The 12,621-nt window shown below is 49.7% G+C and overlaps 1 non-coding gene across 1 annotated transcript; it reads left to right on the top strand.

Moving 5' to 3' along the window:
* The first annotated feature begins 283 nt into the window (after positions 1–283).
* On the top strand, positions 284–403 carry LOC142455869 (small nucleolar RNA SNORA61). The gene has a single exon (XR_012785981.1). It is a non-coding gene; the product is annotated as a small nucleolar RNA SNORA61 (small nucleolar RNA).
* Positions 404–12,621: the final 12,218 nt, after the last annotated feature.

Genomic DNA, 12,621 nt, shown 5'->3' with positions numbered 1-12,621 from the left:
ATAGCCCATTGAATTTGAATAGCCCAATTTAGCTGTTCCCTTGTTGGTGGGCACTTGTTTCCATGGTTGGTTTTGTTAATATTTTTCATTCCTCTGCATTCTCCCCTTCGCCCCTCCCCCCCCCAAAAAAAGCCCCGATAATGCATCAGGGTTACATGTCTGCAATTCGAAACCCCCAGGAGAAAGATCAGGCCAGGCCTGCTCAAAGCGTCCTCCATCGCGATCCACTAGGCGATCGCATATGTAGTGTGGGTAGATCGCAGGGCATTAAAAAGACAGACGTACCCTCCAATTCCCTTTCCCATCGGATCAAAACACTGGTCTGGGTGGTCGTAAAAGGAGGAAAAGAAGCATTGAAGCTGCCCCTCAGTGCTCTTGGAGCCTGGGCTCGTTTCAGACAGGGCAAACAAACAAATAAATAAGATAAAAAGATAGATGTACGCCTATCATCAATCCCGTCACTTAATTGATAAACAGTGCAGCCAATCAGATGAAATCTTAGGTGTCAAGCACATGCGCAAACACCTGCGCTAAGTGCAGCAAAACTGACAAGCTAAGTCATCGCCAATTTTTAGACCTTGTTTTTTTTAACGTAAGATAGGGCATTAAAATGAGCAGGGGAGCTGGACCAAGTAAGAAGACAAAAACATCACTTTCATACGGAATGGGGGATTTTGACACTACAAGCCAATATTCAGCTGAAGTCCAGAGCGCATGAACAGTTCTGGAATTTACTCACAGAGGGAAAGCACCCAAGCATGAGAAGATGTGCTACCTCCTTGACTGCATTATTCGGCTCTACTTATTCATGTGAGTCAGCCTTTCCCACAGAAAGATCATTAAGTCCAAGTGCCGCTCCACCATGACTGGTGATCATTTGGAAGTGTGCTTGAGGCTGCCTGTCAGCAGCTCCTGTCTGGACTATGCATCTCTGGCTCATTCCATTCAGTGCAGGTCATCCGAATAAACTCAGGTAATGCCAAAAAATGTACACAGTTCATTGTGCTATGTTGTGCAATATGGGCTCATGCGGTTATGCAAGGTACATAAACATACATTGTACATATAAAGAATTCTCAATGCATCTATGAATCAATGTAAAAATAAATAAATATGTTTTGCATTTTTGTCGTTGGTGGATCGTTTTGACTTGGTCATTTTATAAGTAGCCCACATGCTGAGAAAGTGTGAGCAGCCTGGTAGGCTATCTAGCCCTGTACAGATGGACAGCCTTGGAAACCGGAAGGGGTCGGTCTGCCCTGGCCTAGAGGCTTAATCCGAGTCAGAGCTCAGTCAGCAGCAGTGACGTTGGTGCTTTCCACACGCTCCCCAGGATTTGATAGGTTGGGATGGTATCTCATTGTGTTTTTGACCTCCCCTGGAATTTACCTTTTAGTGTAATTGACTATTAAGACTCCCGCTAAAAGTTACCCATGCACGTACATTGACCCATTGGTGTTCTCTCTCTCTCTCTCTCTCTCTCTCTCTCTCTCTCTCTCTCTCTCTCTCTCTCTCTCTCTCTCTCTCTCTCTCTCTCTCTCTCTCTTCCCCCCCTCCCTCTCTCCCTCTCTCTCTTTCTTTCTCTATTGAGTTGTAGGAGGTCTTGGCATATTTGGGCTGCTAATCTTTTGTAAAGTGTGTGATTTGCAATTGTCCTCTTTCACGGTTTCATTTGGCTTATGGTATTTTCTTGAATGGAAGTTTTCATTTCAATATAGTCAGGTTTCATAATATACATTGACCTTTGTGCTTTACATTTCTTTAATTTTTAAAAGAAATTCTTTCTATCACCTGTCATAAGGGTAGTCATCTCTATTTTCTCATAAAAGTTGTAATGCTTTGTTCTGTGCACTGAGATCTGTAATGCGCATGGACTTTATTGCTATGCGGGGGATGAGGCATGGAATGGCCTTCGCTATCTCACTCTCAGTGCCGTCGAGTGATGTATGCTGATTCAGAGACACGCTGTAGGGCAGGGTAGCACTACGCCTGGTGGGTTTCCAAGACTCATTATGGGAGTAGAAAGCCTCATCTTTCTTCCATGGTTTTGAACTTCTGACCTTGTGGCTAGCAGCCCAGTGCATAACCCACTACACTCCCAGGGCTCCAGTAGTTATGTAGTGCTGCTGTAACAGAAGTCTATCCTCTCACGCTGTCGCAGGCTGGAGGTCTCCATCCAGGGCACCCGCTCTAGGGAAGGTCCTTTTTCTGTGTTGGCCCTGGGGCAGGTCCTTGTCGATTTTCAGCTTCTGCTGCCCCCTCCGTTCCTCAGAGATCTTTGTGTGATATGACACATGTCTGCCTGCATTTGGGTTTTCTTGGGTCTGTGCCTCATCTGCTAGATTTAGATCTCAACAGAGATAGATTTAAGATTCTCCCTCCACGAATTCTGCCTAATGGACCCAGCAAAGAAAACCCATTCTCAAAGGGATTATCACCACAGCCAGAAGGTAGCATTTACAAGACATATTGGGGAGGGTGGGCATCATTCAATGCAAAGCAGGGAGCAATTGTGTTTTTTTCCAAATGTGTAGCTAGAGTTGTCCTGGGTCACTTGTCCACTAGCCTGCACTTCACCCACTGATTGACAATGCCACCTCTTTCCTTATACACACAGTGTGCTTTCTGGTTTCTGCAGGATAATTGACTGCTTTTATCGCGTGTCATATTCTGTGTTTCATTTGGCGTCATTTATCCTTCGTTTATCCCTGTGTCGTGCTCACTATTGGAGTTTTAATAATTCTTAGTCTTGGGCCGACACTCCGTCTTGTTCTTTCTCCATTGGCATGGGTCGGGGGGTGTCTTGCTTGTTCTTGGCCTTTGTAACCCTTTGTGTGTTTCAGGGTCAGCATGTCAAGTCCCACGGAAAAGTGTGCTGGGATTTTTATAGGAATTGCAGTGGATTTATAGACCACTTAAGGGCAGAAACACGAACCCTGGTGGCATGGTGGTTACCCATTGGACTGCGAGCTGCAAGGTCTGAAGTTCGAAACCACCAGCCGCTCTGAGGGAGGATGTGATTTTCAACTCCTGTAAACAGTCTCAGCAAGTGGCAGGGCCAGTTCTACCCTGTCCTATAGGGTCACCATGAGTCAGCATCACCTTGATCGCAGTGATTTTTTTTTAAGAAGAGAAGTTTTGTGATTTAAAAAGCAACACTGAGTGTTCTTGCTAGTAAACTTGGTTCATCTTTCCATTTACTTATTTACATCTTCGTTAGTTTTTCAGTGATGCTTTGGGATTTCTTTTACCGCATGAAAACCTTTTATCGCTCTTGCTAGATTATTTCCTAGTTACCCTTTCCCTTTTTGTATTGTTACTGCTGATGTAGATGATATCTTCTTTGGAACTGCATTTTAAAATTTTTTGTTGCCAATAGATAGGAGTGGGGTTTATATTTAAATAACGATGCCAATGTTAGGTACCATTGAGTCAGCAACCCTATGGACAACAGAAGGCCACACTGCCATTGTTTTGTCTGGTGCTACATGTGCACCCATTGCTGCAGCCACTATGTTAGTCTGTCTCAGAAGGGTCTTTACTGTACAATGAATCGTGGCTCGTTTAGCCACGGTCTTTGTAACTCCCACCAAACGAATGGCAGGAACATGTAAATAGGGTGCATGGGACTCTAAGGTGGGGATTGGTCAGTTTGCCACGCTGCTGGGTACAAAAGGAGACCTCTCAGAAGCAAGAACGGAGATCTCACTATGATCCAGAGAGAAGAGCCCAGAGGGGAGTGCGTCCTTTGAACCCCAGCTCCCTGCACACAGGGCCTCTTCAGTTGAAGAGGCTGAAAGCGGTCACTCCAGAGACGACAAACACTGGGAGGTAAGTGGTGGAGAAGCAGCAGTGGAGGCAACGACATCCAGAGCACGGATCCGAGAGATGGATGTCCTGGTCAGAGATGAGTAAAGTTGAGTGGCTTCAGGCAGGAGGCTCACTGGCAACAAGGGGTGCCTCTGGGCACTGAGTCTGGGGAGCTAAAATTCCTGACCTGGGAGGGTAGAGCGGTATGCCTTTGAGGCAGACGAGCACAAGAAACTCCATTTGTGTCAGCTGCTAAGTGGCTTGCCTGTTCCTCCCTCCCATCTCGGAAAGTTGACTGCTAGTTGGCCTGCCGGTTCTCCCTCCCCTTATGGGAAAGCCTCGGCTGGCGATTAATTTCAGAATGTACTCCCAGGTTCCCAGGTTCTGGACAGCACAATTAGTTTTGATTGTTCTTCAATATATTGTTTGTTCGGATTCAATATTGTTCCCTTGGATGTTGTAATCTGAATGGTGTCGTTAATTTTGTTATGGTAACCGGGATGTTATAATCAATTTTGGTATGATTTCTTTTATGGTAAGAAATGTACCTTGTAATGCATGCTTACTCTTCTTGAAGGTCCAATTAATCCATCAACTTTGCTTCCTGCTTCTGTTCATGCTTGCTTGAACCCCAGGCGGGTGATAAATGAATTTTTCACCCTTAAAGATGGACTGAGATGCGGACTCTGGATGGCAATCTAAGAATCACTTTTAGATTGTAGCAGTCCAGTTGTAACCGAATAAAGACTCTCCTAAATTATCAAGACATGATAGTGGCTGCCATTTATTCGAATCCACAACACCTTTGGGTTGAGGCTCCTGGTGGAGTGGTGTGCCTTTGGGCATGGACCAGCAGTACTAAAGGAGGTTTATAACACTGTGTGACCTGGGCACAGGCTAGGCTTACTGATGCCCAGTGACACCCAGAGCTTGAATCACGTGCCTTCAGCTTGAGCTTTATGGCGGAGTGGCATGTCCTTTGGGCATTGATCGGCAGTGTAAAAGGAGCTTTGTACACTTCCTGGGCAGGACAGAGGCCAAGGCATCGCATGGCTCTGGGGCCAAAGGCCAGAGAGAAGCGTGCCTGAAAATAAGCACTCCTGCCCCCAAACTGCTGCCTTGAGCACCTCTGAGCCTGAGCTTCCCTCATCAATCCCATCAGCCGGGGTCATGTCTGTGAGTTCTGTGTGGCCATTACAGTGCAGGGACGTGGGAAGGATGTTGGTGTTGGAACTGGTAAAAAAGGTTCAAGGGTGGAGACATGTCTGGCTTCCACCTCAGAGAAATCGACCTTGGGCAGATGGTGAATTTGACTCTCCTTCCCCTTTGTGAAGTCAGGGAGGTCAGATGCCTCCTCCATTCCTGTGCTACAGTCTTCCTTTAAAAAAATTTTTTGGCGACCTTTGGCTTTACTTAACTTCAGGGACTGGCCTCTCTTGATAACATGTCCAGAGTATGTGAGATGAAGTCTTACATTCTCATTTCTAAGGAGCATTCTGGTTATACCTCTCCTATGACAGACTTGTTCATTCTGCCGACGACCCCTGGTGTAGTCAATATTCTTCACCAATACCATAATTCCTCCTCAGTCTTTCTTCTTCATTTATAGTTTTAATATGCATATGAGGCTATTGAAAATCAAAATACTATAATAGTTAGGTTTGTGTCAACATAGCTGGACCAGGATTCACAGTGTTATGACAGTTGCAATCTAGGAATGAATGCCCCATGATGTGCACTGACACAATGTAATCAGCTCTATGAAGGGACCTGCTACAAGCAGCCCAGCAGCTGTAAGAAGATTAGGGTGGAGGGCTACCCACTTGCTTCATTCACAGCTCTGATGCAATCGAGAGGAGATTTTTCCTGGGGTGTGGCCTGCTTCCTATCTATACATAAAAGCTGTTGGAGTTTGCTTGCTTCTTGCTATGTTTGAATCCTGAATCTGGATCGTTAACCTCAGGTTCTGTGGACTTGAGCCTGCCATATTGCCTACCTCCCCTGGGAGTCTTCAGGGGCCCGCCATCTGAACTGCCACACTTGTATTCATTTGCCCCTGCAGTCACCAGTCTGTCACCTTCCTGTCGCTCCAGCAGGTCATTAGCCCCAGCAAGCCCATGAGACACAAGTCTCCAGTCTTGTGTCTGACTCATGGACATGGCACTTGCCCAGGCATAGACTTGATTACATCTACAACTCTGTAAGCCATGGACTTAGTACACACACACACACACACACACACATGCATCACTGGATTTGCGTCTCTACTGAACCCAGCCTGAGACAAGTACCAACACTTTATGTAGGTTTTCGCAGTAGTTTTGCCCAATGCAATACCTCATTTGGTGTCTTTCTTTTTCTTTCCCATTTGGTGTCTTGACTACTGTTTCCATGAGCCTTGTGGATCCAAGTAAAATGAAATCCTTCACAACTTCCATAGTTTCTCCATCTATGGTGGTTCAAATGCACCAGCTCCTCGGCAGGAGAAAGACAAGACTGTCAGCTCCCAAAAAGATTTCCCGGCTCAGAAACCCTGTATGAGGTTGCTCCACAACAAAGGACCAAACCCATGGCCATCAAGTCCATGCCGGCTCGTAGCAACCCTGTAGGACCAGGCGGGAGTGCCCTGTGGGTTTCCCAGAGTGTCACTCTCTGCAGGACTCTCTGCCCTGTGTTCAACCGAGGAGCGGCTGCTGGTTTCAAACTGCTGACCTCACTAGGTTGCTAGGAGTGAGAGTTCACTTGATGGCAGTGGGTGTGCAGTTTGCTAATAAGCAGCACCATGCTGGATGGAGAAAAGACCGAAATCTTCCAAGATTTCGCTTTCCTGGAACCCACCATCAAAACGCAGGGAGGCAGCAGTCAAGACATTTGATGACATATGATTTGGGGAAAACCCTGTTGCCGAAGGCTTCTTGAAGGGCAGACGTGTCATGTGGAGGGCTGAATCGTGGTACTTTCCAGGTGCCTCATGCCTGTGGGAAAGCTAAACAGCGAGTCAGGGAGAGAGCAGGAGAACGGGTGCCACGGACCGCCAGACGAATGGACGTACCTGTCTCACCAGAAGTCCCGCCAGAGCGCTTCTTAGAAGTGAGGGTGGCAGGACTTTGTGTCACATGCATTGACTCTCGCCTCAGGAGAGGCCAGTCTCTGGAAAGCACATCACGCTCAGTGAAGCGGAGGAGCACCGCCGTGGGTCCCTGCACTGACACCGTGGCTGCAACAGTGGGCTCAACCATACCAGTGGCCGTGAGGCTGGCACAGGAGCAGGCAGTGGGTTGTCCTGCTGTCCGCCGAGTCACTGTGAGTCAGAACCATCTGGAAAGTGCCCAACAACAACAAGACTAATGTTTCCTTTAGCACGTTTGTTCACTGCTCGTGAGTGAGATTCACTTGTAAATTTCTGGAAAATAATATCCTTCCCTGGTTTTAGTATCTGGTCGAGCCAGATGGGTGGAGAACAATCTCTCTAGATTGTAAAATCGGGTTCCCGGTCCTTTGAACGTGTTGTGGAACGCCTCCGGAAAACGACCGGAGCCGCGTGTTATTTTCTTGTGTGGAGTCAGTATCTATTGCTGCATAACAAATATCTCCCGTCCTGTTGTTACTTGTTACTACCAACACATGGGTCAGTCACCCTGCCCCAGAGGGTTCACAAGGCCTCGTCTTCCTTCCCAGTCACCGCAGGGTGGGTCTGAACTCCCAACTGTTCAGCCGGAAGAAGGATGCCAGGACTGACTCCTTAATGACATCAAACAAGCAAGCGAAACTGCAGTCTCTGATAGTTTCTGAAGGTTAGGAGGGTGAGGGGACGTTCGCGTGGTGGCTCTGGCTCAAGGTTGGTCCTACGGTTGTCATCGAGATGTCGGCCAGGGCAAGGAATGTACAGATGCGCTTTACACAATGGATGGATGTGTGGATTGTGATGAGTTGTATGAGTCCCTAATAAAATGTTTTAAAAAATTTTTAAAAGAGAGAGATGTCGGCCAGGGCCATAGTCAGCTGACAGCTTGACCAAAGCTGGGAGACCCACTTCCCACTGCTGTGCCCACGGTTGTGGGCTGTTGGCAGGCGGTCTCGGAACCTCAAGAGCTGCTGGGGGTCCTATGACCTGGCGGCTTGCCTCCTCCAGAGTGACCCAAGAAAGAGCTAAGATTGTCTTGGAAATCACACTTAACCATGTTCTGTCTCCTACTGCTTCACGCAGGGCGGCCCTAACCACAGTGAGAGGGCTCTAGGCAAGCCCGTCAAGACCAGCGGCCAGCACCATCAGGCCCCATCTCAGAGCCCAGACTATCGTATTCGTGAATTATGTGTGGCTTGGTTTTAATTGCTCATGTATATTTTTCAGTGTTTATACCTCTGGCCAATCTTTGTTTTACTTTCCTTGTTTCTATTAAATGATTAATATTTTGTTTTAGAAATATGGTTCATTTTTCCACCTAGTTCTCAAATTTGTTGGTCTGAAATCATTCCTGGCATTTTTATTTCCCTTTTAAATCACCGTTGTGTCTGTGCCCATCTCCTTCTATATCCCTCATGTTGTTATCGCCATCTTCTTTTCTCCTGATTAACATTGCACCCTTTTGTCTATTTTAGGAGCTTTTGCTAAGACCCAGCTTTGGACTTTGTTATCCGTCCCTATTTTATTGTTTTTGGTTTCCTTTATTCTTATCATTCCTTCTTTTTATTTTTCGAGCATAGTTAATATTGTTTGCTTGTTTGAAGCCTGAATTTTTAGATTGGGTGATCAGTGTGTGAATTTTCATCGTTTCCGCCTTGTCGGGCTGTACATTCCCCTGTGCCTCCCTTTACCCACAGTTCCCAAGCCGTCGGCCGTGGAGCTATTGGCACTCTCTGTTTTAGTTCAGTTCCGCACTCTCATTTCCATCAAGCTTTGCCCTCAAAAACATGAGTTCTTTAGAAGTGCGATTTTTATCCCAAATGCACTTTTCTAGCCTTTCAATTAGCCGGAGTCCCAGTGGTTGGAGGTTTGAGCCCACCCTGAGGCTCGGCAGAAGAAGGGGCTGGCGCTGCAGGGACTTCCCAAACACTAGTCACTGAAACCGCATATGAAGAAGACACAGCAAGCCACGGGGTTGACACCTGGGTGGCCGCCCTGGGTCAGTACTGACTCAATGACAACTGGTTTTATTATTGATTTCTGACTTAATTGTGGCCTGGCCAAGTCTGTTTGGGGAGAAGTCACTGCAGGCTTCCCAGCTTTTAAAAATCACCATTACTCCCAGGGTGTGCCGAAGGCATGGAGCGCCAGGACTCTGGGCCGGCAGCGCACACGCCCTCACCGGGCAGCTGGAATTTTACAAGAGGCTCCGTCAACATCATAAAGAGACAAGCACTAATCGAGTCCAGCACGGAGCCAGAGCACCCGAAGCTGGGCTGCCTAAGGGAGAAACAAGGACCAGCCAGGGCCCAGTGACAGCCCTCGGCCTTCCTGCTCCACTCCTACGCCCACTAGGCCAGCACCTCCACCTCCACCTCCTGCTGCAGCCCGCAGCCCCCTGGAGAGAGTTTCTCTTTCCACTGCTGGCAAAGCCACTGCTGTTTATTAAATGCCAAACACGTGGCTGCATGTGAAGTCCATTTCCTCACCTGCAAAACCACCCCAGATGGCAAACCTGAGGTTCCGAGTGAGGTGGTAACAAATCTGAGGTTATAATGGGCAGGCCCACGTCACAGGCAGGCCCACGTCCCTCTGCCCTGGCGCTGAAACTGGCACAGGGCCCGCTCCCCACTGCTCCTCCTGGTGTGGACAGGGGCAGGTGCCGGGCCCAGCAACATGCTCATCAGGAGGGTGCTCGGGTCACGGCCCTCGACCTCTAGTCCCACACTCCTGCCAGGGCTCATGGAGAGCAGGGCCCTTTGTGGAGGCTTTGGGTGGTGAGGGCAAAGAGGTGGGGTGAAGATTGAGACAGCTGATCCAAAGACAAAGTCAGGAGGGGCACAGGCGAGCGGGCAGTGGGAGAGAGGCGGTGGGGCTCAGGGTGCAGTGCCGAGCCTGTGGAACAGCCTGTGTGCGGCACAGGGTGGATCCGGGAATGCGCCCCCCATCAGCACGCGGCGGGGGTGGGCTCCGTGGGTGGTGCAGGAGGAAGAAGGCCCCTGCCAGACTCGAGCTTCAGAGCTGTCCAGCCGGAGAGGCTCAAGAATGGAGGACAAACAGCTGGCATGCAGAACACAGGTCCTCAAAGTCTCCAGGCGAGCCTCTCCCAAGTCACTGCCACCAGCCTCCCCTCCACAGGCCCCCAGCCCAGAGTCACTGATCTCCCTCAGACCTCCACAGCCAGCCAGACCACCACATCGAGGGGTCAGGTTCCTGCCTCGTGCTCCGTTTGCCGGTGGGCTGGGCGTGTCACCCCTTTTCCTGGCGCTAGCCCCTCTCAATGTTTTAACACGGGAAAACAACGGAGAACGTCAGTGCTTCGAATCCCTGGGCCTCCGAGTTCACCGCCGTTCTAATTCTGCTGCTTGGAGGAGTTGAGGACAGGATGTTGCTCTGTGAAGTCATTCCTCCACCCCTGCCGGTCTGCAGGCTGCTGTGATGCCAGAAGCTTCAACTATCAGCAGCTTCCACGTGGTGGACAGGTGTCAGTGGAGCCTTCAGAATAAGACTAGGAGGAAAGGCCTGGCGATCTGCTTCTGAAAACTAGCCACTGACAACCTGACGATCACAACGGAACATTGCCTGAATTGCTAGCTGTGAGTAGGCCATAAGAAAAGGTCATTCCTGGAGGAGGACATCCGTTTGAAGTAGAGTCACTGAGGGCATGGGGAGCCCTCCGGAGGTGAACTGGCAGGGCAGTTGTGGGGATGGGCCTAGAAATCGTGAGGCTGATGAAGGGGCGGGTGACATTTTACCTTTTGGTCTGTTTCTCTCTCTCTCTCTCTCTCTCTCTCTCTCCATAGCTGGGGTCTTGGGGCAAGTACTAATCAGTCCCTGCGTGCACCCTCCTGCCCTCGGCCTGTTGTTGGCACAGGGATGATGCTTAGGAGGTGCTAGACTTTGAGCCTCACTAAATGGAAGAACACTCAATATATGAGCCAGCAGTTAAGACCCAAGACCAGCCCTGCCAGAGGTGAGCTTAGTGTCCACCCAGGCTGGGCAGCTAGAGGCTTTTGATCTTTGGCCCCACTGCCCTTAAGGGAGGGAAATACACTCCCTGATGACAACCTTGGGGAATTATGATTTCCCAGACAAGAGGCCAGAAATGGTGCTCTCTGGAGCAGGTGTGACATTTCTGCCTGGGTCTCCGACACTCAGGTCAGGGGTCAAGATGAGCGTAGCACAGGCGTCCTCAAACTACGGCCTGCGGGCCACATGCGGCCTGCTGCGAACATTTATCCTGCCGCGAACATTTATCTGGTCCGCCGGGTGTTTTTGCCCCGTTTGTTTTTTACTTCAAAATAAGGTATGTGCAGTGTGCATAGGAATTTGTTCATAGTTTTTTTAAAAAAAAAACTATAGTCCAGCCCTCCAATAGGTCTGAGGGACAGGGAACTGGCCCCCTGTTTTAAAAGTTTGAGGACCCCTGGAGTAGTAGGATCAGAAGGGGTGTGTTGATACGCTGCCCTTGTAGGTTTCCAGAAAGAGAAAAACTCATTGCCATTGTGTCCATGCTGACTCACAGGGCCCTATAGGACAGCATAGAACTGTCCCTGTGGGTTTCCCAGACTGTAACTCGGTCATGGGAGTAGAAAGCCCTGTCTTTCTCCAGTGGAGTTGCGGGTGGTTTCGAATGGCTGACCTTGCAGTTGGCAGCTCAGTGCTAACCAGAGAGAGCAAGTACTTTGAAATGCTCATCTGAAGCCTGAATGGTCAGTTCATCCTCAGGAGGCTTCCCCACCAAGAGCAGGGGGCACAGTGGGAAGTAACCTGGAGGGAGGGCAAGGGAGAGGGTCCCAGGGGAGAGGGCTGGCACCCCGTCATGCGGGAACTAGCTGAAAAGACCAGGGGTGTCACACCTGGAAAAGAGACGGTTTGAGGGCGCTGCTGACTGTGTTGAATCAGTTGAAAGGTTAACATGGGGAAGAGGGAGATTCATTCTGCTAAGTTTCAGGGTTCACGTGAGAACCCAGGACTCCTGGTAACAGTTGCTTTTGAGTGAGTTCCGACTCCTTGTGACGTCCTGTGTCAGAGCAGACCTGGGCTCCATGGCTGGTTTTCTGGGAATGGAATGCCAGGCCTTTCTTCAGAGGCTTCTCTGGGCAGTCTCTAACCTTTCAGTTCATAGCTGGTGTGCTCGCTGTCGGTACTGCCCGGGACGCTGATGGACAAAAGCCAAAAGAAAACAGTGAGTGAGACGCTGCTGGAGTCCAGGGAGGCCGTGGTCAGTGCGGTGGAGGGCCGCAGTGGTCACCCCGGGGAGCTGTGTGCTCCTGGCTACCTGTCACGCCCAGGTCTGACACCCACAGGAGCGCAGGAATGCTAGCGTGTGATGAGACAGGTGGACGGCTGGACAATGGTCTTTATGGTCCTTTCTACCTCGGGCAGTTTGTGACTGACTAATGGACTCTCCTGAGTTGAACTGGGTGGGGGTGGGTGTAGCCTGCAGTGGTCATTTGGGGCACTCTCTGGCCAAGCTGACCCACAGCAAGTATGTGGAAGAGCACACTTTCCAGGCATCGCGTCAGCTTGGGGGCTTGAGGTTTGCCCGACTCCTCAAACACAGCTGAAACCAGCCGTCTCAATGACAGGCTTTGTTTGGGGAACAGCAGTTAAGCAGCGCCATCACGCTCTGGGGCAAGACAGGACGGCCGCTCCTGCAAAGATTGACCGCCCTGGGGACCCGA

This window comes from Tenrec ecaudatus, chromosome 8 (assembly GCF_050624435.1).
Source record: "Tenrec ecaudatus isolate mTenEca1 chromosome 8, mTenEca1.hap1, whole genome shotgun sequence".
Classification (NCBI taxonomy): domain Eukaryota; kingdom Metazoa; phylum Chordata; class Mammalia; order Afrosoricida; family Tenrecidae; genus Tenrec; species Tenrec ecaudatus.
The sequence above is the reverse complement of the archived record's forward strand: the minus strand, read 5'-3'. Positions and strand labels throughout refer to the sequence as shown.